Source organism: Scyliorhinus torazame, chromosome X, assembly GCF_047496885.1.
Source record: "Scyliorhinus torazame isolate Kashiwa2021f chromosome X, sScyTor2.1, whole genome shotgun sequence".
In the NCBI taxonomy this organism is placed as follows: domain Eukaryota; kingdom Metazoa; phylum Chordata; class Chondrichthyes; order Carcharhiniformes; family Scyliorhinidae; genus Scyliorhinus; species Scyliorhinus torazame.
The window spans coordinates 44,319,146-44,342,808 of NC_092738.1; positions in this window are offsets into that span (position 1 = coordinate 44,319,146).

Sequence of the window (23,663 nt, forward strand, 5' to 3'; positions counted from 1 at the left end):
CGTTTCGCTCTCTTTCACCCTCCTTCTTCTCGTTTCGCTCTCTTTCACCCTCCTTCATCTCGTTTCACTCTCTTTCACCCTCCTTCGTCTCGTTTCGGTCTCTTTCACCCTCCTTTGTATTGTTTCGATCTCTTTCACCCACATTCATCTCGTTTCGGTCTCTTTCACCCTCCTTCGTCTCGTTTCGCTCTCTTTCACCCTCCTTCGTCTTGTTTCGCTCTGTTCCACCCGCCTTCGTCTCGTTTCGCCCTCTTTCACCCTCCGTAGTCTCTTTTCGCTCTCTTTCACCCTCCTTCATCTCGTTTCGCTCTCTTTCACCCTCCGTCTTCTCGTTTCGCTCTCTTTCACCCTCCTTCGTCTCGTTTCACTCTCTTTCACCCTCTTTGGTCTCGTTTCGCTCTCTTTCAACTTCCTTCGTCTCGTTTCACTCTCTTTCACCCTCCTTCGTCTCGTTTCGCTCTCGTCCACCCTCCTTCGTCTCGTTTCGCTCTCTTCCACCCTCCTTCATTTCGTTTTGCTCTCTTTCACCCACCTTCATCTCGTTTCGCTCTCTTTCACCCTCCTTCGCCTCGTTTCGGTCTCTTTCACCCTCCTTCGTCTCGTTTCGCTCTATTTCACCCTCCTTCTTCTCGTTTCGCTCTCTTTCACCCTCCTTCGTCTCGTTTCACTCTCTTTCACCCTCCTTCGTCTCGTTTCGATCTCTTTCACCCTCCTTAGTCCCTTTTCGCTCTCTTTCACCCTCCTTCATCTCGTCTCGCTCTCTTTCACCCTGCTTCATCTCGTTTTGCTCTCTTTCACCCTCCTTCGTCTCGTTTTGCTTTCTTTCACCCTCCTTCGTCTTGTTTCGCTCCCTTTCACCCTCCTTCGTCTCGTTTCGCTCCCTTTCACCTTTCTTCGTCTCGTTTCGCTCTCTTTCACCCTCCTTCATCTCGTTTCGCTCTCTTTCACCCTCCTTCGTCTCGTTTTGCTCTCTTTCACCCTCCTTCGTCTCGGCTCGCTCTCTTTCACCCTCCTTCCTCTCGTTTCGCTCTCTTTCACCCTCCATCATCTTGTTTCGGTCTCTTTCACCCTCCTTCGTCTCGTTTCGCACTCTTTGACACTCCTTCATCTCGTTTTGCTCTCTTTGACCCTCCTTCATCTCGTTTAGCTCTCTTTCATCCTCCTTCGTCTCGTTTCGCTCTGTTTCACACTCCTTAGTCTCGTTTTGCTCTCTTTCACCCTCCTTCGTCTCGTTTTGCTCTCTTTCACCCTCCTTCTTCTTGTTTCGCTCTGTTCCACACACCTTCATCTCGTTTCGTCAACTTTCAACCTCCTTTGTCTCTTTTCGCTCACTTTCACCCTCCTTCATCTCGTTTCGCTCTCTTTCACCCTCCTTCATCTCGTTTCGCTCCCTTTCACCCTTCTTCGTCTCGCTTCGCTCTCTTTCACCCTCCTTCCTCTCGTTTCCCTCTCTTTAACCCTCCATCGTCTCGTTTCGCTCTCTTTCACACTCCTTCGTTTCGTTTTGCTCTCTTTCACCCTCCATCGTCTCGTTTCGCTCTCTTTCACCCTCCTTCATCTTGTTTCGCTCTCTTCCACCCACCTTCGTCTCGTTTCGCCCTCTTTCACCCTCCATCGTCTCGTTTCGCTCTCTTTCACCCTCCTTCGTCTCGTTTTACTCTCTTTCACCCTCCTTCGTCTCGTTTCGCCCTCTTTCACCCTCCTTCATCTCGTTTCGCTCTCTTTGCCCCTCCCTCTTCTCGTTTACCTCTCTTCCATCCTCCTTCGTCTCGTTTCGCTCTGTTTCACACTCCTTCGTCTCGTTTTGCTCTCTATCACCCTCCTTCGTCTCGTTTCGCTCTCTTTCACCCTCCTTCGTCTCGTTTCGCTCTCTTTCACCCTCCTTCGTCTTGTTTCGTTCTGTTCAACCCGCCTTCGTCTCGTTTCGCCCTCTTTCACCCTCCTTAGTCTCTTTTCGCTCTCTTTCACCCTCCTTCATCTCGTCTCCCTCTCTTTCACCCTGCTTCATCTCGTTTTGCTCCCTTTCACCCTCCTTCGTCTCGTTTCGCACTCTTTCACCCTCCTTCATTTCGTTTCGCTCTCTTTCACCCTCCTTCGTCTCGTTTCGCTCTCATTCACCCTCCTTCTTCTCATTTCTCTCTCTTTCACCCTCCTTCGTCTCGTTTCACTCTCTTCCACCCTCCTTCATCTCGTTTCGGTCTCTTTTACCCTCCTTCGTCTTGTTTCGATCTCTTTCACCCACCTTCATCTCGTTTCGCTCTCTTTCACCCTCCTTCACCTCGCTTTGTTCTCTTTCACCCTCCTTCGTCTCGTTTCGCTCTCTTTCAACCTCCTTCTTCTCGTTTCGCTCTCTTTCACCCTCCTTCGTCTCGTTTCACTCTCTTTCACCCTCCTTCGTCTCGTTTCGGTCTCTTTCACCCTCCTTTGTCTTGTTTCGATCTCTTTCACCCACATTCATCTCGTTTCGGTCTCTTTCACCCTCCTTCGTCTCGTTTCGCTCTCTTTCACCCTCCTTCGTCTCGTTTCGGTCTCTTTCACCCTCCTTCGTCTCGTTTCGGTCTCTTTCAACCTCCTTCGTCTCAGTCCTCTCTCTTTCCCCCTCCTTCGACTCCTTTCGCTCTCTTTCACCCCCCTTCGTCTCGTTTCGCTCTCTTTCACCCGCCTTCTTCTCGTTTCGCTCTCTTTCACCCTCCTTCGTCTCGTTTCGCTCTCTTTCACCCTCCTTCGTCTCGTTTCGCTCTCTTTCACCCTCCTTCGTCTCGTTTCGCTCTCTTTCACCCTCCTTCGTCTCGTTTCGCTCTCTTTCACCCTCCTTCCTCTCGTTTCGCTCTCTTTCACCCTCCTTCGTCTTGTTTCGCTCTCTTTCACCCTCTTTCGTCTCGTTTCGCTCTCTTTCACCCTCCTTCTTCTCGTTTCGCTCTCTTTCACCCTCCTTCATCTCGTTTCACTCTCTTTCACCCTCCTTCGTCTCGTTTCGGTCTCTTTCACCCTCCTTTGTATTGTTTCGATCTCTTTCACCCACATTCATCTCGTTTCGGTCTCTTTCACCCTCCTTCGTCTCGTTTCGCTCTCTTTCACCCTCCTTCGTCTTGTTTCGCTCTGTTCCACCCGCCTTCGTCTCGTTTCGCCCTCTTTCACCCTCCGTAGTCTCTTTTCGCTCTCTTTCACCCTCCTTCATCTCGTTTCGCTCTCTTTCACCCTCCGTCTTCTCGTTTCGCTCTCTTTCACCCTCCTTCGTCTCGTTTCACTCTCTTTCACCCTCTTTGGTCTCGTTTCGCTCTCTTTCAACTTCCTTCGTCTCGTTTCACTCTCTTTCACCCTCCTTCGTCTCGTTTCGCTCTCTTCCACCCTCCTTCATTTCGTTTTGCTCTCTTTCACCCACCTTCATCTCGTTTCGCTCTCTTTCACCCTCCTTCGCCTCGTTTCGGTCTCTTTCACCCTCCTTCGTCTCGTTTCGCTCTATTTCACCCTCCTTCTTCTCGTTTCGCTCTCTTTCACCCTCCTTCGTCTCGTTTCACTCTCTTTCACCCTCCTTTGTCTCGTTTCGATCTCTTTCACCCTCCTTAGTCCCTTTTCGCTCTCTTTCACCCTCCTTCATCTCGTCTCGCTCTCTTTCACCCTGCTTCATCTCGTTTTGCTCTCTTTCACCCTCCTTCGTCTCGTTTTGCTTTCTTTCACCCTCCTTCGTCTTGTTTCGCTCCCTTTCACCCTCCTTCGTCTCGTTTCGCTCCCTTTCACCTTTCTTCGTCTCGTTTCGCTCTCTTTCACCCTCCTTCATCTCGTTTCGCTCTCTTTCACCCTCCTTCGTCTCGTTTTGCTCTCTTTCACCCTCCTTCGTCTCGGCTCGCTCTCTTTCACCCTCCTTCCTCTCGTTTCGCTCTCTTTCACCCTCCATCATCTTGTTTCGGTCTCTTTCACCCTCCTTCGTCTCGTTTCGCACTCTTTGACACTCCTTCATCTCGTTTTGCTCTCTTTGACCCTCCTTCATCTCGTTTAGCTCTCTTTCATCCTCCTTCGTCTCGTTTCGCTCTGTTTCACACTCCTTAGTCTCGTTTTGCTCTCTTTCACCCTCCTTCGTCTCGTTTTGCTCTCTTTCACCCTCCTTCGTCTTGTTTCGCTCTGTTCCACACACCTTCATCTCGTTTCGTCAACTTTCAACCTCCTTTGTCTCTTTTCGCTCACTTTCACCCTCCTTCATCTCGTTTCGCTCTCTTTCACCCTCCTTCATCTCGTTTCGCTCCCTTTCACCCTTCTTCGTCTCGCTTCGCTCTCTTTCACCCTCCTTCCTCTCGTTTCCCTCTCTTTAACCCTCCATCGTCTCGTTTCGCTCTCTTTCACACTCCTTCGTTTCGTTTTGCTCTCTTTCACCCTCCATCGTCTCGTTTCGCTCTCTTTCACCCTCCTTCATCTTGTTTCGCTCTCTTCCACCCACCTTCGTCTCGTTTCGCCCTCTTTCACCCTCCATCGTCTCGTTTCGCTCTCTTTCACCCTCCTTCGTCTCGTTTTACTCTCTTTCACCCTCCTTCGTCTCGTTTCGCCCTCTTTCACCCTCCTTCATCTCGTTTCGCTCTCTTTGCCCCTCCCTCTTCTCGTTTACCTCTCTTCCATCCTCCTTCGTCTCGTTTCGCTCTGTTTCACACTCCTTCGTCTCGTTTTGCTCTCTATCACCCTCCTTCGTCTCGTTTCGCTCTCTTTCACCCTCCTTCGTCTTGTTTCGCTCTGTTCCACCAGCCTTCGTCTCGTTTCGCCCTCTTTCACCCTCCTTAGTCTCTTTTCGTTCTCTTTCACCCTCCTTCATCTCGTTTCGCTCTCTTTCACCCTCCTTCATCTCGTTTTGCTCCCTTTCACCCTCCTTCATCTCGTTTAGCTCTCATTCACCCTCCTTCCTCTCGTTTCGCCCTCTTTAACCCTCCTTAGTCTCTTTTCGTTCTCTTTCACCCGCCTTCATCTCGTTTCGCTCTCTTTCACACTCCTTCGTCTCGTTTTGCTCTCTTTCACCCTCCTTCGTCTCGTTTCGCTCTCTTTCATCCTCCTTCGTCTTCTTTCGCTCTGTTCCACCCGCCTTCGTCTCATTTCGCCCTCTTTCACCCTCCTTCGTCTCGTTTCGCTCTCTTCCACCCTCCTTCATTTCGTTTCCCTCTCTTTCACCCTCCTTTGTCTTGTTTCGATCTCTTTCACCCACCTTCATCTCGTCTCGCTCTCTTTCACCCTCCTTCGTCTCGTTTCGCTCTCTTTCACCCTCCTTCGTCTCGTTTCGCTCTCTTTCACCCTCCTTCGTCTCGTTTCGCTCTCTTTCACCCTCCTTCCTCTCGTTTCGCTCTCTTTCACCCTCCTTCGTCTTGTTTCGCTCTCTTTCACCCTCTTTCGTCTCGTTTCGCTCTCTTTCACCCTCCTTCTTCTCGTTTCGCTCTCTTTCACCCTCCTTCATCTCGTTTCACTCTCTTTCACCCTCCTTCGTCTCGTTTCGGTCTCTTTCACCCTCCTTTGTATTGTTTCGATCTCTTTCACCCACATTCATCTCGTTTCGGTCTCTTTCACCCTCCTTCGTCTCGTTTCGCTCTCTTTCACCCTCCTTCGTCTTGTTTCGCTCTGTTCCACCCGCCTTCGTCTCGTTTCGCCCTCTTTCACCCTCCTTAGTCTCTTTTCGCTCTCTTTCACCCTCCTTCATCTCGTTTCGCTCTCTTTCACCCTCCGTCTTCTCGTTTCGCTCTCTTTCACCCTCCTTCGTCTCGTTTCACTCTCTTTCACCCTCTTTGGTCTCGTTTCGCTCTCTTTCAACTTCCTTCGTCTCGTTTCACTCTCTTTCACCCTCCTTCGTCTCGTTTCGCTCTCTTCCACCCTCCTTCATTTCGTTTTGCTCTCTTTCACCCACCTTCATCTCGTTTCGCTCTCTTTCACCCTCCTTCGCCTCGTTTCGGTCTCTTTCACCCTCCTTCGTCTCGTTTCGCTCTATTTCACCCTCCTTCTTCTCGTTTCGCTCTCTTTCACCCTCCTTCGTCTCGTTTCACTCTCTTTCACCCTCCTTCGTCTCGTTTCGATCTCTTTCACCCTCCTTAGTCCCTTTTCGCTCTCTTTCACCCTCCTTCATCTCGTCTCGCTCTCTTTCACCCTGCTTCATCTCGTTTTGCTCTCTTTCACCCTCCTTCGTCTCGTTTTGCTTTCTTTCACCCTCCTTCGTCTTGTTTCGCTCCCTTTCACCCTCCTTCGTCTCGTTTCGCTCCCTTTCACCTTTCTTCGTCTCGTTTCGCTCTCTTTCACCCTCCTTCATCTCGTTTCGCTCTCTTTCACCCTCCTTCGTCTCGTTTTGCTCTCTTTCACCCTCCTTCGTCTCGGCTCGCTCTCTTTCACCCTCCTTCCTCTCGTTTCGCTCTCTTTCACCCTCCATCATCTTGTTTCGGTCTCTTTCACCCTCCTTCGTCTCGTTTCGCACTCTTTGACACTCCTTCATCTCGTTTTGCTCTCTTTGACCCTCCTTCATCTCGTTTAGCTCTCTTTCATCCTCCTTCGTCTCGTTTCGCTCTGTTTCACACTCCTTAGTCTCGTTTTGCTCTCTTTCACCCTCCTTCGTCTCGTTTTGCTCTCTTTCACCCTCCTTCGTCTTGTTTCGCTCTGTTCCACACACCTTCATCTCGTTTCGTCAACTTTCAACCTCCTTTGTCTCTTTTCGCTCACTTTCACCCTCCTTCATCTCGTTTCGCTCTCTTTCACCCTCCTTCATCTCGTTTCGCTCCCTTTCACCCTTCTTCGTCTCGTTTCGCTCTCTTTCACCCTCCTTCCTCTCGTTTCCCTCTCTTTAACCCTCCATCGTCTCGTTTCGCTCTCTTTCACACTCCTTTGTTTCGTTTTGCTCTCTTTCACCCTCCATCGTCTCGTTTCGCTCTCTTTCACCCTCCTTCATCTTGTTTCGCTCTCTTCCACCCACCTTCGTCTCGTTTCGCCCTCTTTCACCCTCCATCGTCTCGTTTCGCTCTCTTTCACCCTCCTTCGTCTCGTTTTACTCTCTTTCACCCTCCTTCGTCTCGTTTCGCCCTCTTTCACCCTCCTTCATCTCGTTTCGCTCTCTTTGCCCCTCCCTCTTCTCGTTTACCTCTCTTCCATCCTCCTTCGTCTCGTTTCGCTCTGTTTCACACTCCTTCGTCTCGTTTTGCTCTCTATCACCCTCCTTCGTCTCGTTTCGCTCTCTTTCACCCTCCTTCGTCTTGTTTCGCTCTGTTCCACCAGCCTTCGTCTCGTTTCGCCCTCTTTCACCCTCCTTAGTCTCTTTTCGTTCTCTTTCACCCTCCTTCATCTCGTTTCGCTCTCTTTCACCCTCCTTCATCTCGTTTTGCTCCCTTTCACCCTCCTTCATCTCGTTTAGCTCTCATTCACCCTCCTTCCTCTCGTTTCGCCCTCTTTAACCCTCCTTAGTCTCATTTCGTTCTCTTTCACCCGCCTTCATCTCGTTTCGCTCTCTTTCACACTCCTTCGTCTCGTTTTGCTCTCTTTCACCCTCCTTCGTCTCGTTTCGCTCTCTTTCATCCTCCTTCGTCTTCTTTCGCTCTGTTCCACCCGCCTTCGTCTCATTTCGCCCTCTTTCACCCTCCTTCGTCTCGTTTCGCTCTCTTCCACCCTCCTTCATTTCGTTTCCCTCTCTTTCACCCTCCTTTGTCTTGTTTCGATCTCTTTCACCCACCTTCATCTCGTTTCGCTCTCTTTCACCCTCCTTCGTCTCGTTCCACTCTCTTTCACCCTCCTTCAACTCCTTTCGCTCTCTTTCACGCCTCCTTCTTCTCGTTTCGCTCTCTTTCACCCTCCTTCGTCTCGTTTCGCTCCCTTTCACCTTTCTTCATCTCGTTTCGCTCTCTTTCACCCTCCTTCGTCTCGTTTCGCTCTCTTTCACCCTCCTTCGTCTCGTTTCGCTCTCTTTCACCCTCCTTCGTCTCGGCTCGCACTCTTTCACCCTCCTTCCTCTCGTTTCACTCTCTTTCACCCTCCATCAACTTGTTTCGCTCTCTTTCACCCTCCTTCATCTCGTTTAGCTCTCTTTCATCCTCCTTCGTCTCGTTTCGCTCTGTTTCACACTCCTTCGTCTCGTTTTGCTCTCTTTCACCCTCCTTCGTCTCGTTTTGCTTTCTTTCACCCTCCTTCGTCTTGTTTCGCTCTCTTTCACCCTCCTTCGTCTCGTTTCGCTCCCTTTCACCTTTCTTCGTCTCGTTTCGCTCTCTTTCACCCTCCTTCATCTCGTTTCGCTCTCTTTCACCCTCCTTCGTCTCGTTTTGCTCTCTTTCACCCTCCTTCGTCTCGGCTCGCTCTCTTTCACCCTCCTTCCTCTCGTTTCACTCTCTTTCACCCTCCATCATCTTGTTTCGCTCTCTTTCACCCTCCTTCGTCTCGTTTCGCCCTCTTTGACACTCCTTCATCTCGTTTCGCTCTCTTTGACCCTCCTTCATCTCGTTTAGCTCTCTTTCATCCTCCTTCGTCTCGTTTCGCTCTGTTTCACACTCCTTCGTCTCGTTTTGCTCTCTTTCACCCTCCTTCGTCTCGTTTTGCTCTCTTTCACCCTCCTTCGTCTTGTTTCGCTCTGTTCCACCCGCCTTCGTCTCGTTTCGTCAACTTTCAACGTCCTTTGTCTCTTTTCGCTCTCTTTCACCCTCCTTCATCTCGTTTGTCTCTCTTTCACCCTCCTTCATCTCGTTTTGCTCCCTTTCACCCTCCTTCGTCTCGTTTCGCTCTCTTTCACCCTCCTTCGACTCCTTTCGCTCTCTTTCACCCTCCTTCGTCTCGTTTCGCTCTCTTTCACCCTCCTTCTTCTCGTCTCGCTCTCTTTCACCCTTCTGCGTCTCGTTTCGCTCCCTTTCACCTTTCTTCGTCTCGTTTCGCTCTCTTTCACCGTCCTTCATCTCGTTTCGCTCTCTTTCACCCTCCTTCGTCTCGTTTCACTCTCTTTCACCCTCCTTCGTCTCGGTTCGCTCTCTTTCACCCTCCTTCCTCTCGTTTCGCTCTCTTTCACCCTCCATCATCTTGTTTCGGTCTCTTTCACAGTCCTTCGTCTCGTTTCGCACTCTTTGACACTCCTTCATCTCGTTTTGTTCTCTTTGACCCTCCTTCATCTCGTTTAGCTCTCTTTCATCCTCCTTCGTCTCGTTTCGCTCTGTTTCACACTCCTTTGTCTCGTTTTGCTCTCTTTCACCCTCCTTCGTCTCGTTTTGCTCTCTTTCACCCTCCTTCGTCTTGTTTCGCTCTGTTCCACACGCCTTCATCTCGTTTCGTCAACTTTCAACTTCCTTTGTCTCTTTTCGCTCACTTTCACCCTCCTTCATCTCGTTTCGCTCTCTTTCACCCTCCTTCATCTCGTTTCGCTCCCTTTCACCCTCCTTCATCTCGTTTCGCTCTCTTTCACCCTCCTTCCTCTCGTTTCCCTCTCTTTCACCCTCCATCGTCTCGTTTCGCTCTCTTTCACACTCCTTCGTTTCGTTTTGCTCTCTTTAACCCTCCATCGTCTCGGTTTGCTCTCTTTCACCCTCCTTCATCTTGTTTCGCTCTCTGCCACCCACCTTCGTCTCGTTTCGCCCTCTTTCACCCTCCATCGTCTCGTTTCGCTCTCTTTCACCCTCCTTCGTCTCGTTCTACTCTCTTTCACCCTCCTTCGTCTCGTTTCGCACTCTTTCACCCTCCTTCATCTCGTTTCGCTCTCTTTGCCCCTCCCTCTTCTCGTTTACCTCTCTTTCATCCTCCTTCGTCTCGTTTCGCTCTGTTCCACACTCCTTCGTCTCGTTTCGCTCTCTTTCACCCTCCTTCGTCTCGTTTCGCTCTCTTTCACCCTCCTTCGTCTCGTTTCGCCCTCTTTGACACTCCTTCATCTCGTTTCGCTCTCTTTCACCCTCCTTCGTCTCGTTTCGCTCTCTTTCACCCTCCTTCATCTCGTTTCGCCCTCTTTGACACTCCTTCATCTCATTTCGCTCGCTTTCACCCTCCTTTGTCTCGTTTCACTCTCTTTCACCTTCCTTCGTCTCGTTTCTCTCTCTTTCACCCTTTTTGGTCTCGTTTCGCTCTCTTTCACCTTCCTTCGTCTCGTTTCACTCTCTTTCACCCTCCTTCGTCTCGTTTCGCTCTCTTCCACCCTACTTCATTTCGTTTCGCTCTCTTTCACCCTCCTTCGTCTCGTTTCGCTCTCATTCACCCTCCTTCTCCTCATTTTGCTCTCTTTCACCCTCCTTCGTCTCGTTTCAATCTCTTCCACCCTCCTTCGTCTCATTTCGGTCTCTTTTACCCTCCTTTGTCTTGTTTCGCTCTCTTCCACCCTACTTCATTTCGTTTCGCTCTCTTTCACCCTCCTTCGCCTCGTTTCGGTCTCTTTCACCCTCCTTCGTCTCGTTTCGCTCTCTTTCACCCTCCTTCGTCTTGTTTCGCTCTGTTCCACCCGCCTTCGTCTCGTTTCGCCCTCTTTCACCCTCCTTAGTCTCTTTTCGCTCTCTTTCACCCTCCTTCATCTCGTCTCGCTCTCTTTCACCCTGCTTCATCTCGTTTTGCTCCCTTTCACCCTCCTTCGTCTCGTTTCGCACTCTTTCACCCTCCTTCATTTCGTTTCGCTCTCTTTCACCCTCCTTCGTCTCGTTTCGCTCTCATTCACCCTCCTTCTTCTCATTTCTCTCACTTTCACCCTCCTTCGTCTCGTTTCACTCTCTTCCACCCTCCTTCGTCTCGTTTCGGTCTCTTTTACCCTCCTTCGCCTCGTTTCGGTCTCTTTCACCCTCCTTCGTCTCGTTTCGCTCTCTTTCACCCTCCTTCGTCTTGTTTCGCTCTGTTCCACCCGCCTTCGTCTCGTTTCGCTCTCTTTCACCCTCCTTCTTCTCGTTTCGCTCTCTTTCACCCTCCTTCGTCTCGTTTCACTCTCTTTCACCCTCCTTCGTCTCGTTTCGGTCTCTTTCACCCTCCTTTGTCTTGTTTCGATCTCTTTCACCCACATTCATCTCGTTTCGGTCTCTTTCACCCTCCTTCGTCTCGTTTCGCTCTCTTTCACCCTCCTTCGTCTCGTTTCGGTCTCTTTCACCCTCCTTCGTCTCGTTTCGGTCTCTTTCAACCTCCTTCGTCTCAGTCCTCTCTCTTTCCCCCTCCTTCGACTCCTTTCGCTCTCTTTCACCCCCCTTCGTCTCGTTTCGCTCTCTTTCACCCGCCTTCTTCTCGTTTCGCTCTCTTTCACCCTCCTTCGTCTCGTTTCGCTCTCTTTCACCCTCCTTCGTCTCGTTTCGCTCTCTTTCACCCTCCTTCGTCTCGTTTCGCTCTCTTTCACCCTCCTTCGTCTCGTTTCGCTCTCTTTCACCCTCCTTCCTCTCGTTTCGCTCTCTTTCACCCTCCATCGTCTTGTTTCGCTCTCTTTCACCCTCCTTCGTCTCGTTTCGCTCTCTTTCACCCTCCTTCTTCTCGTTTCGCTCTCTTTCACCCTCCTTCATCTCGTTTCACTCTCTTTCACCCTCCTTCGTCTCGTTTCGGTCTCTTTCACCCTCCTTTGTATTGTTTCGATCTCTTTCACCCACATTCATCTCGTTTCGGTCTCTTTCACCCTCCTTCGTCTCGTTTCGCTCTCTTTCACCCTCCTTCGTCTTGTTTCGCTCTGTTCCACCCGCCTTCGTCTCGTTTCGCCCTCTTTCACCCTCCTTAGTCTCTTTTCGCTCTCTTTCACCCTCCTTCATCTCGTTTCGCTCTCTTTCACCCTCCGTCTTCTCGTTTCGCTCTCTTTCACCCTCCTTCGTCTCGTTTCACTCTCTTTCACCCTCTTTGGTCTCGTTTCGCTCTCTTTCAACTTCCTTCGTCTCGTTTCACTCTCTTTCACCCTCCTTCGTCTCGTTTCGCTCTCTTCCACCCTCCTTCATTTCGTTTTGCTCTCTTTCACCCACCTTCATCTCGTTTCGCTCTCTTTCACCCTCCTTCGCCTCGTTTCGGTCTCTTTCACCCTCCTTCGTCTCGTTTCGCTCTATTTCACCCTCCTTCTTCTCGTTTCGCTCTCTTTCACCCTCCTTCGTCTCGTTTCACTCTCTTTCACCCTCCTTCGTCTCGTTTCGATCTCTTTCACCCTCCTTAGTCCCTTTTCGCTCTCTTTCACCCTCCTTCATCTCGTCTCGCTCTCTTTCACCCTGCTTCATCTCGTTTTGCTCCCTTTCACCCTCCTTCGTCTCGTTTCGCTCTCTTTCACCCTCCTTCCTCTCGTTTCGCTGTATTTCACCCTCCTTCGTCTTGTTTCGCTCTGTTCCACCCACCTTCGTCTCGTTTCGCCCTCTTTCACCCTCCTTCGACTCGTTTCGCTCTCTTTCACCCTCCTTCGTCTCGTTTCGCACTCTTTCACCCTCCTTCATCTCTATTCGCTCCCTTTCACCCTCCTTTGTCTCGTTTCACTCTCTTTCACATTCCTTCGTCTCGTTTCTCTCTCTTTCATCCTTTTTGGTCTCGTTTCGCTCTCTTTCACCTTCCTTCGTCTCGTTGCACTCTCTTTCACCCTCCTTCGTCTGGTTTCGCTCTCTTCCACCCTCCTTCATTTTGTTTCGTTCTCTTTCACCCTCCTTCGTCTCGTTTCGCTCTCATTCACCCTCCTTCTCCTCATTTTGCTCTCTTTCACCCTCCTTCGTCTCGTTTCACTCTCTTCCACCCTCCTTCGTCTCGTTTCGGTCTCTTTTACCCTCCTTTGTCTTGTTTCGATCTCTTTCACCCACCTTCATCTCGTTTCGCTCTCTTTCACCCTCCTTCGCCTCGTTTCGCACTCTTTCATCCTCCTTCGTCTTGTTTCGCTCTGTTCCACCCGCCTTCGTCTCGTTTCGCCCTCTTTCACCCTCCTTAGTCTCTTTTCGCCCTCTTTCACCCTCCTTAGTCTCTTTTCGCTCTCTTCCACCCTCCTTCGTCTCGTTTCGGTCTCTTTTACCCTCCTTTGTCTTGTTTCGATCTCTTTCACCCACCTTCATCTCGTTTCGCTCTCTTTCACCCTCCTTCGTCTCGTTTCGCTCTCTTTCACCCTCCTTCGTCTTGTTTCGCTCTGTTCCACCCGCCTTCGTCTCGTTTCGCCCTCTTTCACCCTCCTTAGTCTCTTTTCGCTCTCTTTCACCCTCCTTCATCTCGTCTCGCTCTCTTTCACCCTGCTTCATCTCGTTTTGCTCCCTTTCACCCTCCTTCGTCTCGTTTCGCTCTCTTTCACCCTCCTTCATTTCATTTAGCTCTCTTTCACCCTCCTTCGTCTCGATTCGCTCTCATTCACCCTCCTTCTTCTCATTTCTCTCTCTTTCACCCTCCTTCGTCTCGTTTCACTCTCTTCTACCCTCCTTCGTCTCGTTTCGGTCTCTTTTACACTCCTTCGTCTTGTTTCGATCTCTTTCACCCACCTTCATCTCGTTTCGCTCTCTTTCACCCTCCTTCACCTCGCTTCGATCTCTTTCGCCTTCCTTCGTCTCGGTCCACTCTCTTTCACCCTCCTTCGACTCCTTTCGCTCTCTTTCACCCTCCTTCGTCTCGTTTCGCTCTCTTTCACCCTCCTTCTTCTCGTTTCGCTCTCTTTCATCCTCCTTCCTCTCGTTTCGCTCTCTTTCACCTGTCTTCGTCTCGTTTCGCTCTCTTTCACCCTCCTTCGTCTCGTTTCGCTCTCTTTCACCCTCCTTTGCCTCGTTTCGCTCTCTTTCACCCTCCTTCGTCTCGTTTCGCTCTCTTTCACCCTCCTTCGTCTCGTTTCGCTCTCTTTCACCCTCCTTCGTCTCGTTTCGCCCTCTTTGACACTCCTTCATCTCGTTTCGCTCTCTTTGACCCTCCTTCGTCTCATTTAGCTCTCTTTCATCCTCCTTCGTCTCGTTTTGCTCTGTTTCACACTCCTTCGTCTTGTCTTACTCTCTTTCACCCTCCTTCGTCTCGCTTCGCTCTCTTTCACCCTCCTTAGTCTTGTTTCGCTCTGTTCCACCCGCCTTCGTCTCGTTTCGTCCTCTTTCACCCTCCTTTGTCTCTTTTCGCTCTCCTTCACCCTCCTTCATCTCGTTTCGCTCTCTTTCACCCTCCTTCATCTCGTTTCGCTCCCTTTCACCCTCCTTCGTCTCGTTTCGCTCTGTTCCACCCGCCTTCGTCTCGTTTCGCCCTCTTTCACCCTCCTTAGTCTCTTTTCGCTCTCTTTCACCCTCCTTCATCTCGTTTCGCTCTCTTTCACCCTCCTTCTTCTCGTTTTGCTCCCTTTCACCCTCCTTCGTCTCGTTTCACTCTCTTTCACACTCCTTCCTCTCGTTTCGCTGTCTTTCACCCTCCTTCGTCTCGTTTTGCTCTCTTTCACCCTCCTTCCTCTCGTTTCGCTCTCTTTCACCCTCCATCGTCTCGTTTCGCTCTCTTTAACACTCCTTCGTCTCGTTTTGCTCTCTTTCACCCCCCTTCATCTCGTTTCGCTCTCTTTTATCCTCCTTCGTCTTGTTTCGCTCTGTTCCACCCACCTTCGTCTCGTTTCGCCCTCCTTCGTCTCGTTTCGCTCTCTTTCACCCTCCTTCGTCCCGTTTCGCACTCTTTCACCCTCCTTCATCTCTATTCGCTCCCTTTCACCCTCCTTTGTCTCGTTTCACTCTCTTTCACCTTCCTTCGTCTCGTTTCTCTCTCTTTCACCCTCTTTGGTCTCGTTTCGCTCTCTTTCAACTTCCTTCGTCTCGTTTCACTCTCTTTCACCCTCCTTCGTCTCGTTTCGCTCTCTTCCACCCTCCTTCATTTCGTTTTGCTCTCTTTCACCCACCTTCATCTCGTTTCGCTCTCTTTCACCCTCCTTCGCCTCGTTTCGGTCTCTTTCACCCTCCTTCGTCTCGTTTCGCTCTCTTTCACCTGTCTTCTTCTCGTTTCGCTCTCTTTCACCCTCCTTCGTCTCGTTTCGCTCTCTTTCACCCTCCTTCGTCTCGTTTCGCTCTCTTTCACCCTCCTTCATCTCGTTTCGCTCTCTTTCACCCTCCTTCCTCTCGTTTCGCTCTCTTTCACCCTCCATCGTCTTGTTTCGCTCTCTTTCACCCTCCTTCGTCTCGTTTCGCTCTCTTTCACCCTCCTTCGTCTCGTTTCGCCCTCTTTGACACTCCTTCATCTCGTTTCGCTCTCTTTGACCCTCCTTCGTCTCATTTAGCTCTCTTTCATCCTCCTTCGTCTCGTTTCACTCTGTTTCACACTGCTTCGTCACGTTTTGCTCTCTTTCACCCTCCTTCGTCTCGTTTCGCTCTCTTTCACCCTCCTTCGTCTTGTTTCGCTCTGTTCCACCCGCCTTCATCTCGTTTTGTCCTCTTTCACCCTCCTTTGTCTCTTTTCGCTCTCTTTCACCCTGCTTCATCTCGTTTCGCTCTCTTTCACCCTCCTTCCTCTCGTTTCGCTCTCTTTCACCCTCCATCGTCTTGTTTCGCTCTCTTTCACCCTCCTTCGTCTCGTTTCGCTCTCTTTCACCCTCCTTCGTCTCGTTTCGCCCTCTTTGACACTCCTTCATCTCGTTTCGCTCTCTTTGACCCTCCTTCGTCTCATTTAGCTCTCTTTCATCCTCCTTCGTCTCGTTTCACTCTGTTTCACACTGCTTCGTCACGTTTTGCTCTCTTTCACCCTCCTTCGTCTCGTTTCGCTCTCTTTCACCCTCCTTCGTCTTGTTTCGCTCTGTTCCACCCGCCTTCATCTCGTTTTGTCCTCTTTCACCCTCCTTTGTCTCTTTTCGCTCTCTTTCACCCTGCTTCATCTCGTTTCGCTCTCTTTCACCCTCCTTCATCTCGTTTCGCTCCCTTTCACCCTCCTTCGTCTCGTTTCGCTCTCTTTCACCCACCTTCCTCTCGTTTCCCTCTCTTTCACCCTCCATCGTCTCGTTTCGCTCTCTTTCACACTCCTTCGTCTCGTTTTGCTCTCTTTCACCCTCCTTCGTCTCGTTTCGCTCTCTTCCACCCTCCTTCGTCTTGTTTCGCTCTGTTCCACCCGCCTTCGTCTCGTGTCGCCCTCTTTCACCCTCCTTCGTCTCGTTTCGCTCTCTTTCACCCTCCTTCGTCTCGTTTCACTCTCTTTCACCCTCCTTCGTCTCGTTTCACCCTTTTTCACCCTCCTTTATCTCGTTTCGCTCTCTTTGCCCCTCCCTCGTCTCGTTTAGCTCTCTTTGAACCTCCTTCGTCTCGTTTCGCTCTGTTTCACACTCCTTCATCTCGTTTTGCTCTCTTTCACCCTCCTTCGTCTCGTTTCGCTCTCTTTCACCCTCCTTCGTCTTGTTTCGCTCTGTTCCACCCGCCTTCGTCTCGTTTCGCCCTCTTTCACCCTCCTTAGTCTCTTTTCGCTCTCTTTCACCCTCCTTCATCTCGTCTCGCTCTCTTTCACCCTGCTTCATCTCGTTTTGCTCCCTTTCACCCTCCTTCGTCTCGTTTCGCTCTCTTTCATCCTCCTTTCTCTCGTTTCGCTGTCTTTCACCCTCCTTCGTCTCGTTTCGCTCTCTTTCACCCTCCTTCCTCTCGTTTTGCTCTCTTTCACCCTCCATCGTCTCGTTTCGCTCTCTTTAACACTCCTTCGCCTGGTTTTGCTCTCTTTCACCCCCCTTCATCTCGTTTCGCTCTCTTTCATCCTCCTTCGTCTTGTTTCGCTCAGTTCCACCCACCTTCGTCTCGTTTCGCCCCCTTTCACCCTCCTTCGTCTCGTTTCGCTCTCTTTCACCCTCCTTCGTCTCGTTTCGCACTCTTTCACCCTTCTTCACCGCTATTCGCTCCCTTTCACCCTCCTTTGTCTCGTTTCACTCTCTTTCACCTTCCTTCATCTCGTTTCTCTCTCTTTCACCCTTTTTGGTCTTGTTTCGCTCTCTTTCACCTTCCTTCGTCTCGTTTCGCTCTCTTTCACCCTCCTTCGTCCCGTTTCGCACTCTTTCACACTCCTTCATCTCTATTCGCTCCCTTTCACCCTCCTTTGTCTCGTTTCACTCTCTTTCACCTTCCTTCGTCTCGTTTCTCTCTCTTTCACCCTCTTTGGTCTCGTTTCGCTCTCTTTCAACTTCCTTCGTCTCGTTTCACTCTCTTTCACCCTCCTTCATCTCGTTTCGCTCTCTTCCACCCTCCTTCATTTCGTTTTGCTCTCTTTCACCCACCTTCATCTCGTTTCGCTCTCTTTCACCCTCCTTCGCCTCGTTTCGGTCTCTTTCACCCTCCTTCATCTCGTTTCGCTCTCTTTCACCTGTCTTCTTCACGTTTCGCTCTCTTTCACCCTCCTTCGTCTCGTTTCGCTCTCTTTCACCCTCCTTCGTCTCGTTTCCCTCTCTTTCACCCTCCTTCATCTCGTTTCGCTCTCTTTCACCCTCCTTCCTCTCGTTTCGCTCTCTTTCACCCTCCATCGTCTTGTTTCACTCTCTTTCACCCTCCTTCGTCTCGTTTCGCTCTCTTTCACCCTCCTTCGTCTCGTTTCGCCCTCTTTGACACTCCTTCATCTCGTTTCGCTCTCTTTGACCCTCCTTCGTCTCATTTAGCTCTCTTTCACCCTCCTTCGTCTCGTTTCGCTCTCTTTCACCCTCCTTCGTCTTGTTTCGCTCTGTTCCACCCGCCTTCATCTCGTTTTGTCCTCTTTCACCCTCCTTTGTCTCTTTTCGCTCTCTTTCACCCTGCTTCATCTCGTTTCGCTCTCTTTCACCCTCCTTCATCTCGTTTCGCTCCCTTTCACCCTCCTTCGTCTCGTTTAGCTCTCTTTCACCCACCTTCCTCTCGTTTCCCTCTCTTTCACCCTCCATCGTCTCGTTTCGCTCTCTTTCACACTCCTTCGTCTCGTTTTGCTCTCTTTCACTCTCCTTCGTCTCGTTTCGCTCTCTTCCACCCTCCTTCGTCTTGTTTCGCTCTGTTCCACCCGCCTTCGTCTCGTGTCGCCCTCTTTCACCCTCCTTCGTCTCGTTTCGCTCTCTTTCACCCTCCTTCGTCTCGTTTCACTCTCTTTCACCCTCCTTCGTCTCGTTTCACCCTTTTTCACCCTCCTTTATCTCGTTTCGCTCTCTTTGCCTCTCCCTCGTCTCGTTTAGCTCTCTTTCATCCTCCTTCGTCTCGTTTCGCTCTGTTTCACACTCCTTCATCTCGTTTTGCTCTATTTCACCCTCCTTCGTCTCGTTTCGCTCTCTTTCACCCTCCTTCGTCTTGTTTCGCTCTGTTCCACCCGCCTTCGTCTCGTTTCGCCCTCTTTCACCCTCCTTAGTCTCTTTTCGCTCTCTTTCACCCTCCTTCATCTCGTCTCGCTCTCTTTCACCCTGCTTCATCTCGTTTTGCTCCCTTTCAACCTCCTTCGTCTCGTTTCGCTCTCTTTCATCCTCCTTTCTCTCGTTTCGCTGTCTTTCACCCTCCTTCGTCTCGTTTCGCTCTCTTTCACCCTCCTTCCTCTCGTTTCGCTCTCTTTCACCCTCCATCGTCTCATTTCGCTCTCTTTAACACTCCTTCGCCTGGTTTTGCTCTCTTTCACCCCCCTTCATCTCGTTTCGCTCTCTTTCATCCTCCTTCGTCTTGTTTCGCTCAGTTCCACCCACCTTCGTCTCGTTTCGACCCCTTTCACCCTCCTTCGTCTCGTTTCGCTCTCTTTCACCCTCCTTCGTCTCGTATCGCACTCTTTCACCCTCCTTCATCGCTATTCGCTCCCTTTCACCCTCCTTTGTCTCGTTTCACTCTCTTTCACCTTCCTTCATCTCGTTTCTCTCTCTTTCACCCTTTTTGGTCTTGTTTCGCTCTCTTTCACCTTCCTTCGTCTCGTTTCACTCTCTTTCACCCTCCTTCATCTCGTTTCGCTCTCTTCCACCCTCCTTCATTTTGTTTCACGCTCTTTCACTATCCTTCGTCTTGTTTCGCTCTCATTCACCCTCCTTCTTCTCATTTCGCTCTCTTTCACCCTCCTTCGTCTCGTTTCACTCTCTTCCACCCTCCTTCGTCTCGTTTCGGTCTCTTTCACCCTCCTTTGTCTTGTTTCGATCTCTGTCACCCACCTTCATCTCGTTTCGCTCTCTTTCACCCTCCTTCGTCTCGTTTCGCTCTCTTTCACCCTCCTTCTTCTCGTTTTGGTCCAATTCACCCTCCGTTGTCTCGTTTCGGTCTCTTTCACCCTCCTTCGTCTCGTTCCAGTCTCTTTCACCCTCCTTCGACTCCTTTCGCTCTCTTTCACCCTCCTTCGTCTCGTTTCGCTGTCTTTCACCCTCCTTCTTCTCGTTTCGCTCTCTTTCACCCTCCTTCGCCTCGTTTCGGTCTCTTTCACCCTCCTTCGTCTCGTTTCGCTCTCTTTCACCTGTCTTCTTCTCGTTTCGCTCTCTTTCACCCTCCTTCGTCTCGTTTCGCTCTCTTTCACCCTCCTTCGTCTCGTTTCGCTCTCTTTCACCCTCCTTCATCTCGTTTCGCTCTCTTTCACCCTCCTTCCTCTCGTTTCGCTCTCTTTCACCCTCCATCGTCTTGTTTCGCTCTCTTTCACCCTCCTTCGTCTCGTTTCGCTCTCTTTCACCCTCCTTCGTCTCGTTTCGCCCTCTTTGACACTCCTTCATCTCGTTTCGCTCTCTTTGACCCTCCTTCGTCTCATTTAGCTCTCTTTCATCCTCCTTCGTCTCGTTTCACTCTGTTTCACACTGCTTCGTCACGTTTTGCTCTCTTTCACCCTCCTTCGTCTCGTTTCGCTCTCTTTCACCCTCCTTCGTCTTGTTTCGCTCTGTTCCACCCGCCTTCATCTCGTTTTGTCCTCTTTCACCCTCCTTTGTCTCTTTTCGCTCTCTTTCACCCTGCTTCATCTCGTTTCGCTCTCTTTCACCCTCCTTCATCTCGTTTCGCTCCCTTTCACCCTCCTTTGTCTCGTTTCGCTCTCTTTCACCCACCTTCCTCTCGTTTCCCTCTCTTTCACCCTCCATCGTCTCGTTTCGCTCTTTTTCACACTCCTTCGTCTCGTTTTGCTCTCTTTCACCCTCCTTCGTCTCGTTTCGCTCTCTTCCACCCTCCTTCGTCTTGTTTCGCTCTGTTCCACCCGCCTTCGTCTCGTGTCGCCTTCTTTCACCCTCCTTCGTCTCGTTTCGCTCTCTTTCACCCTCCTTCGTCTCGTTTCACTCTCTTTCACCCTCCTTCGTCTCGTTTCACCCTTTTTCACCCTCCTTTATCTCGTTTCGCTCTCTTTGCCCCTCCCTCGTCTCGTTTAGCTCTCTTTGAACCTCCTTCGTCTCGTTTCGCTCTGTTTCACACTCCTTCATCTCGTTTTGCTCTCTTTCACCCTCCTTCGTCTCGTTTCGCTCTCTTTCACCCTCCTTCGTCTTGTTTCGCTCTGTTCCACCCGCCTTCGTCTCGTTTCGCCCTCTTTCACCCTCCTTAGTCTCTTTTCGCTCTCTTTCACCCTCCTTCATCTCGTCTCGCTCTCTTTCACCCTGCTTCATCTCGTTTTGCTCCCTTTCACCCTCCTTCGTCTCGTTTCGCTCTCTTTCATCCTCCTTTCTCTCGTTTCGCTGTCTTTCACCCTCCTTCGTCTCGTTTCGCTCTCTTTCACCCTCCTTCCTCTCGTTTTGCTCTCTTTCACCCTCCATCGTCTCGTTTCGCTCTCTTTAACACTCCTTCGCCTGGTTTTGCTCTCTTTCACCCCCCTTCATCTCGTTTCGCTCTCTTTCATCCTCCTTCGTCTTGTTTCGCTCAGTTCCACCCACCTTCGTCTCGTTTCGCCCCCTTTCACCCTCCTTCGTCTCGTTTCGCTCTCTTTCACCCTCCTTCGTCTCGTTTCGCACTCTTTCACCCTCCTTCACCGCTATTCGCTCCCTTTCACCCTCCTTTGTCTCGTTTCACTCTCTTTCACCTTCCTTCATCTCGTTTCTCTCTCTTTCACCCTTTTTGGTCTTGTTTCGCTCTCTTTCACCTTCCTTCGTCTCGTTTCGCTCTCTTTCACCCTCCTTCGTCCCGTTTCGCACTCTTTCACACTCCTTCATCTCTATTCGCTCCCTTTCACCCTCCTTTGTCTCGTTTCACTCTCTTTCACCTTCCTTCGTCTCGTTTCTCTCTCTTTCACCCTCTTTGGTCTCGTTTCGCTCTCTTTCAACTTCCTTCGTCTCGTTTCACTCTCTTTCACCCTCCTTCATCTCGTTTCGCTCTCTTCCACCCTCCTTCATTTCGTTTTGCTCTCTTTCACCCACCTTCATCTCGTTTCGCTCTCTTTCACCCTCCTTCGCCTCGTTTCGGTCTCTTTCACCCTCCTTCATCTCGTTTCGCTCTCTTTCACCTGTCTTCTTCTCGTTTCGCTCTCTTTCACCCTCCTTCGTCTCGTTTCGCTCTCTTTCACCCTCCTTCGTCTCGTTTCCCTCTCTTTCACCCTCCTTCATCTCGTTTCGCTCTCTTTCACCCTCCTTCCTCTCGTTTCGCTCTCTTTCACCCTCCATCGTCTTGTTTCACTCTCTTTCACCCTCCTTCGTCTCGTTTCGCTCTCTTTCACCCTCCTTCGTCTCGTTTCGCCCTCTTTGACACTCCTTCATCTCGTTTCGCTCTCTTTGACCCTCCTTCGTCTCATTTAGCTCTCTTTCACCCTCCTTCGTCTCGTTTCGCTCTCTTTCACCCTCCTTCGTCTTGTTTCGCTCTGTTCCACCCGCCTTCATCTCGTTTTGTCCTCTTTCACCCTCCTTTGTCTCTTTTCGCTCTCTTTCACCCTGCTTCATCTCGTTTCGCTCTCTTTCACCCTCCTTCATCTCGTTTCGCTCCCTTTCACCCTCCTTCGTCTCGTTTAGCTCTCTTTCACCCACCTTCCTCTCGTTTCCCTCTCTTTCACCCTCCATCGTCTCGTTTCGCTCTCTTTCACACTCCTTCGTCTCGTTTTGCTCTCTTTCACTCTCCTTCGTCTCGTTTCGCTCTCTTCCACCCTCCTTCGTCTTGTTTCGCTCTGTTCCACCCGCCTTCGTCTCGTGTCGCCCTCTTTCACCCTCCTTCGTCTCGTTTCGCTCTCTTTCACCCTCCTTCGTCTCGTTTCACTCTCTTTCACCCTCCTTTATCTCGTTTCGCTCTCTTTGCCCCTCCCTCGTCTCGTTTAGCTCTCTTTCATCCTCCTTCGTCTCGTTTCGCTCTGTTTCACACTCCTTCATCTCGTTTTGCTCTATTTCACCCTCCTTCGTCTCGTTTCGCTCTCTTTCACCCTCCTTCGTCTTGTTTCGCTCTGTTCCACCCGCCTTCGTCTCGTTTCGCCCTCTTTCACCCTCCTTAGTCTCTTTTCGCTCTCTTTCACCCTCCTTCATCTCGTCTCGCTCTCTTTCACCCTGCTTCATCTCGTTTTGCTCCCTTTCAACCTCCTTCGTCTCGTTTCGCTCTCTATCATCCTCCTTTCTCTCGTTTCGCTGTCTTTCACCCTCCTTCGTCTCGTTTCGCTCTCTTTCACCCTCCTTCCTCTCGTTTCGCTCTCTTTCACCCTCCATCGTCTCGTTTCGCTCTCTTTAACACTCCTTCGCCTGGTTTTGCTCTCTTTCACCCCCCTTCATCTCGTTTCGCTCTCTTTCATCCTCCTTCGTCTTGTTTCGCTCAGTTCCACCCACCTTCGTCTCGTTTCGACCCCTTTCACCCTCCTTCGTCTCGTTTCGCTCTCTTTCACCCTCCTTCGTCTTGTATCGCACTCTTTCACCCTCCTTCATCGCTATTCGCTCCCTTTCACCCTCCTTTGTCTCGTTTCACTCTCTTTCACCTTCCTTCATCTCGTTTCTCTCTCTTTCACCCTTTTTGGTCTTGTTTCGCTCTCTTTCACCTTCCTTCGTCTCGTTTCACTCTCTTTCACCCTCCTTCATCTCGTTTCGCTCTCTTCCACCCTCCTTCATTTCGTTTCACGCTCTTTCACTATCCTTCGTCTTGTTTCGCTCTCATTCACCCTCCTTCTTCTCATTTCGCTCTCTTTCACCCTCCTTCGTCTCGTTTCACTCTCTTCCACCCTCCTTCGTCTCGTTTCGGTCTCTTTCACCCTCCTTTGTCTTGTTTCGATCTCTGTCACCCATCTTCATCTCGTTTCGCTCTCTTTCACCCTCCTTCGTCTCGTTTCGCTCTCTTTCACCCTCCTTCTTCTCGTTTTGGTCTATTTCACCCTCCGTTGTCTCGTTTCGGTCTCTTTCACCCTCCTTCGTCTCGTTCCAGTCTCTTTCACCCTCCTTCGACTCCTTTCGCTCTCTTTCACCCTCCTTCGTCTCGTTTCGCTGTCTTTCACCCTCCTTCTTCTCGTTTCGCTCTCTTTCACCCTCCTTCGTCTCGTTTCGCTCTCTTTCACCCTCCTTCGTCTCGTTTCGCTCTCTTTCACCCTCCTTCGTCTCGTTTCGCTCGGTTACACCCTCCTTCCTCTCGTTTCGCTCTCTTTCACCCTCCATCGTCTCGTTTCGCTCTCTTTCACCCTCCTTCGTCTCGTTTCGCCCTCTGTGACACTCCATCATCTCGTTTCGCTCTCGTTGACCCTCTTTCGTCTCATTTTGCTCTCTTTCATCCTCCTTCTTCTCGTTTCCATCTCTTTCACCCTACTTCGCCTCGTTTTGGTCTCTTTCATCCTCCTTCGTCTCGTTTCGCTCTCTTTCACCCTCCTTCGTCTTGTTTCGCTCTGTTCCACCCGCCTTCGTCTCGTTTCACCCACTTTCACCCTCCTTAGTCTCTTTTCGCTCTCTTTCACCCTCCTTCATCTCGTCTCGCTCTCTTTCACCCTGCTTCATCTCGTTTTGCTCCCTTTCACCCTCCTTCGTCTCGTTTCGCTCTCTTTCATCCTCCTTTCTCTCG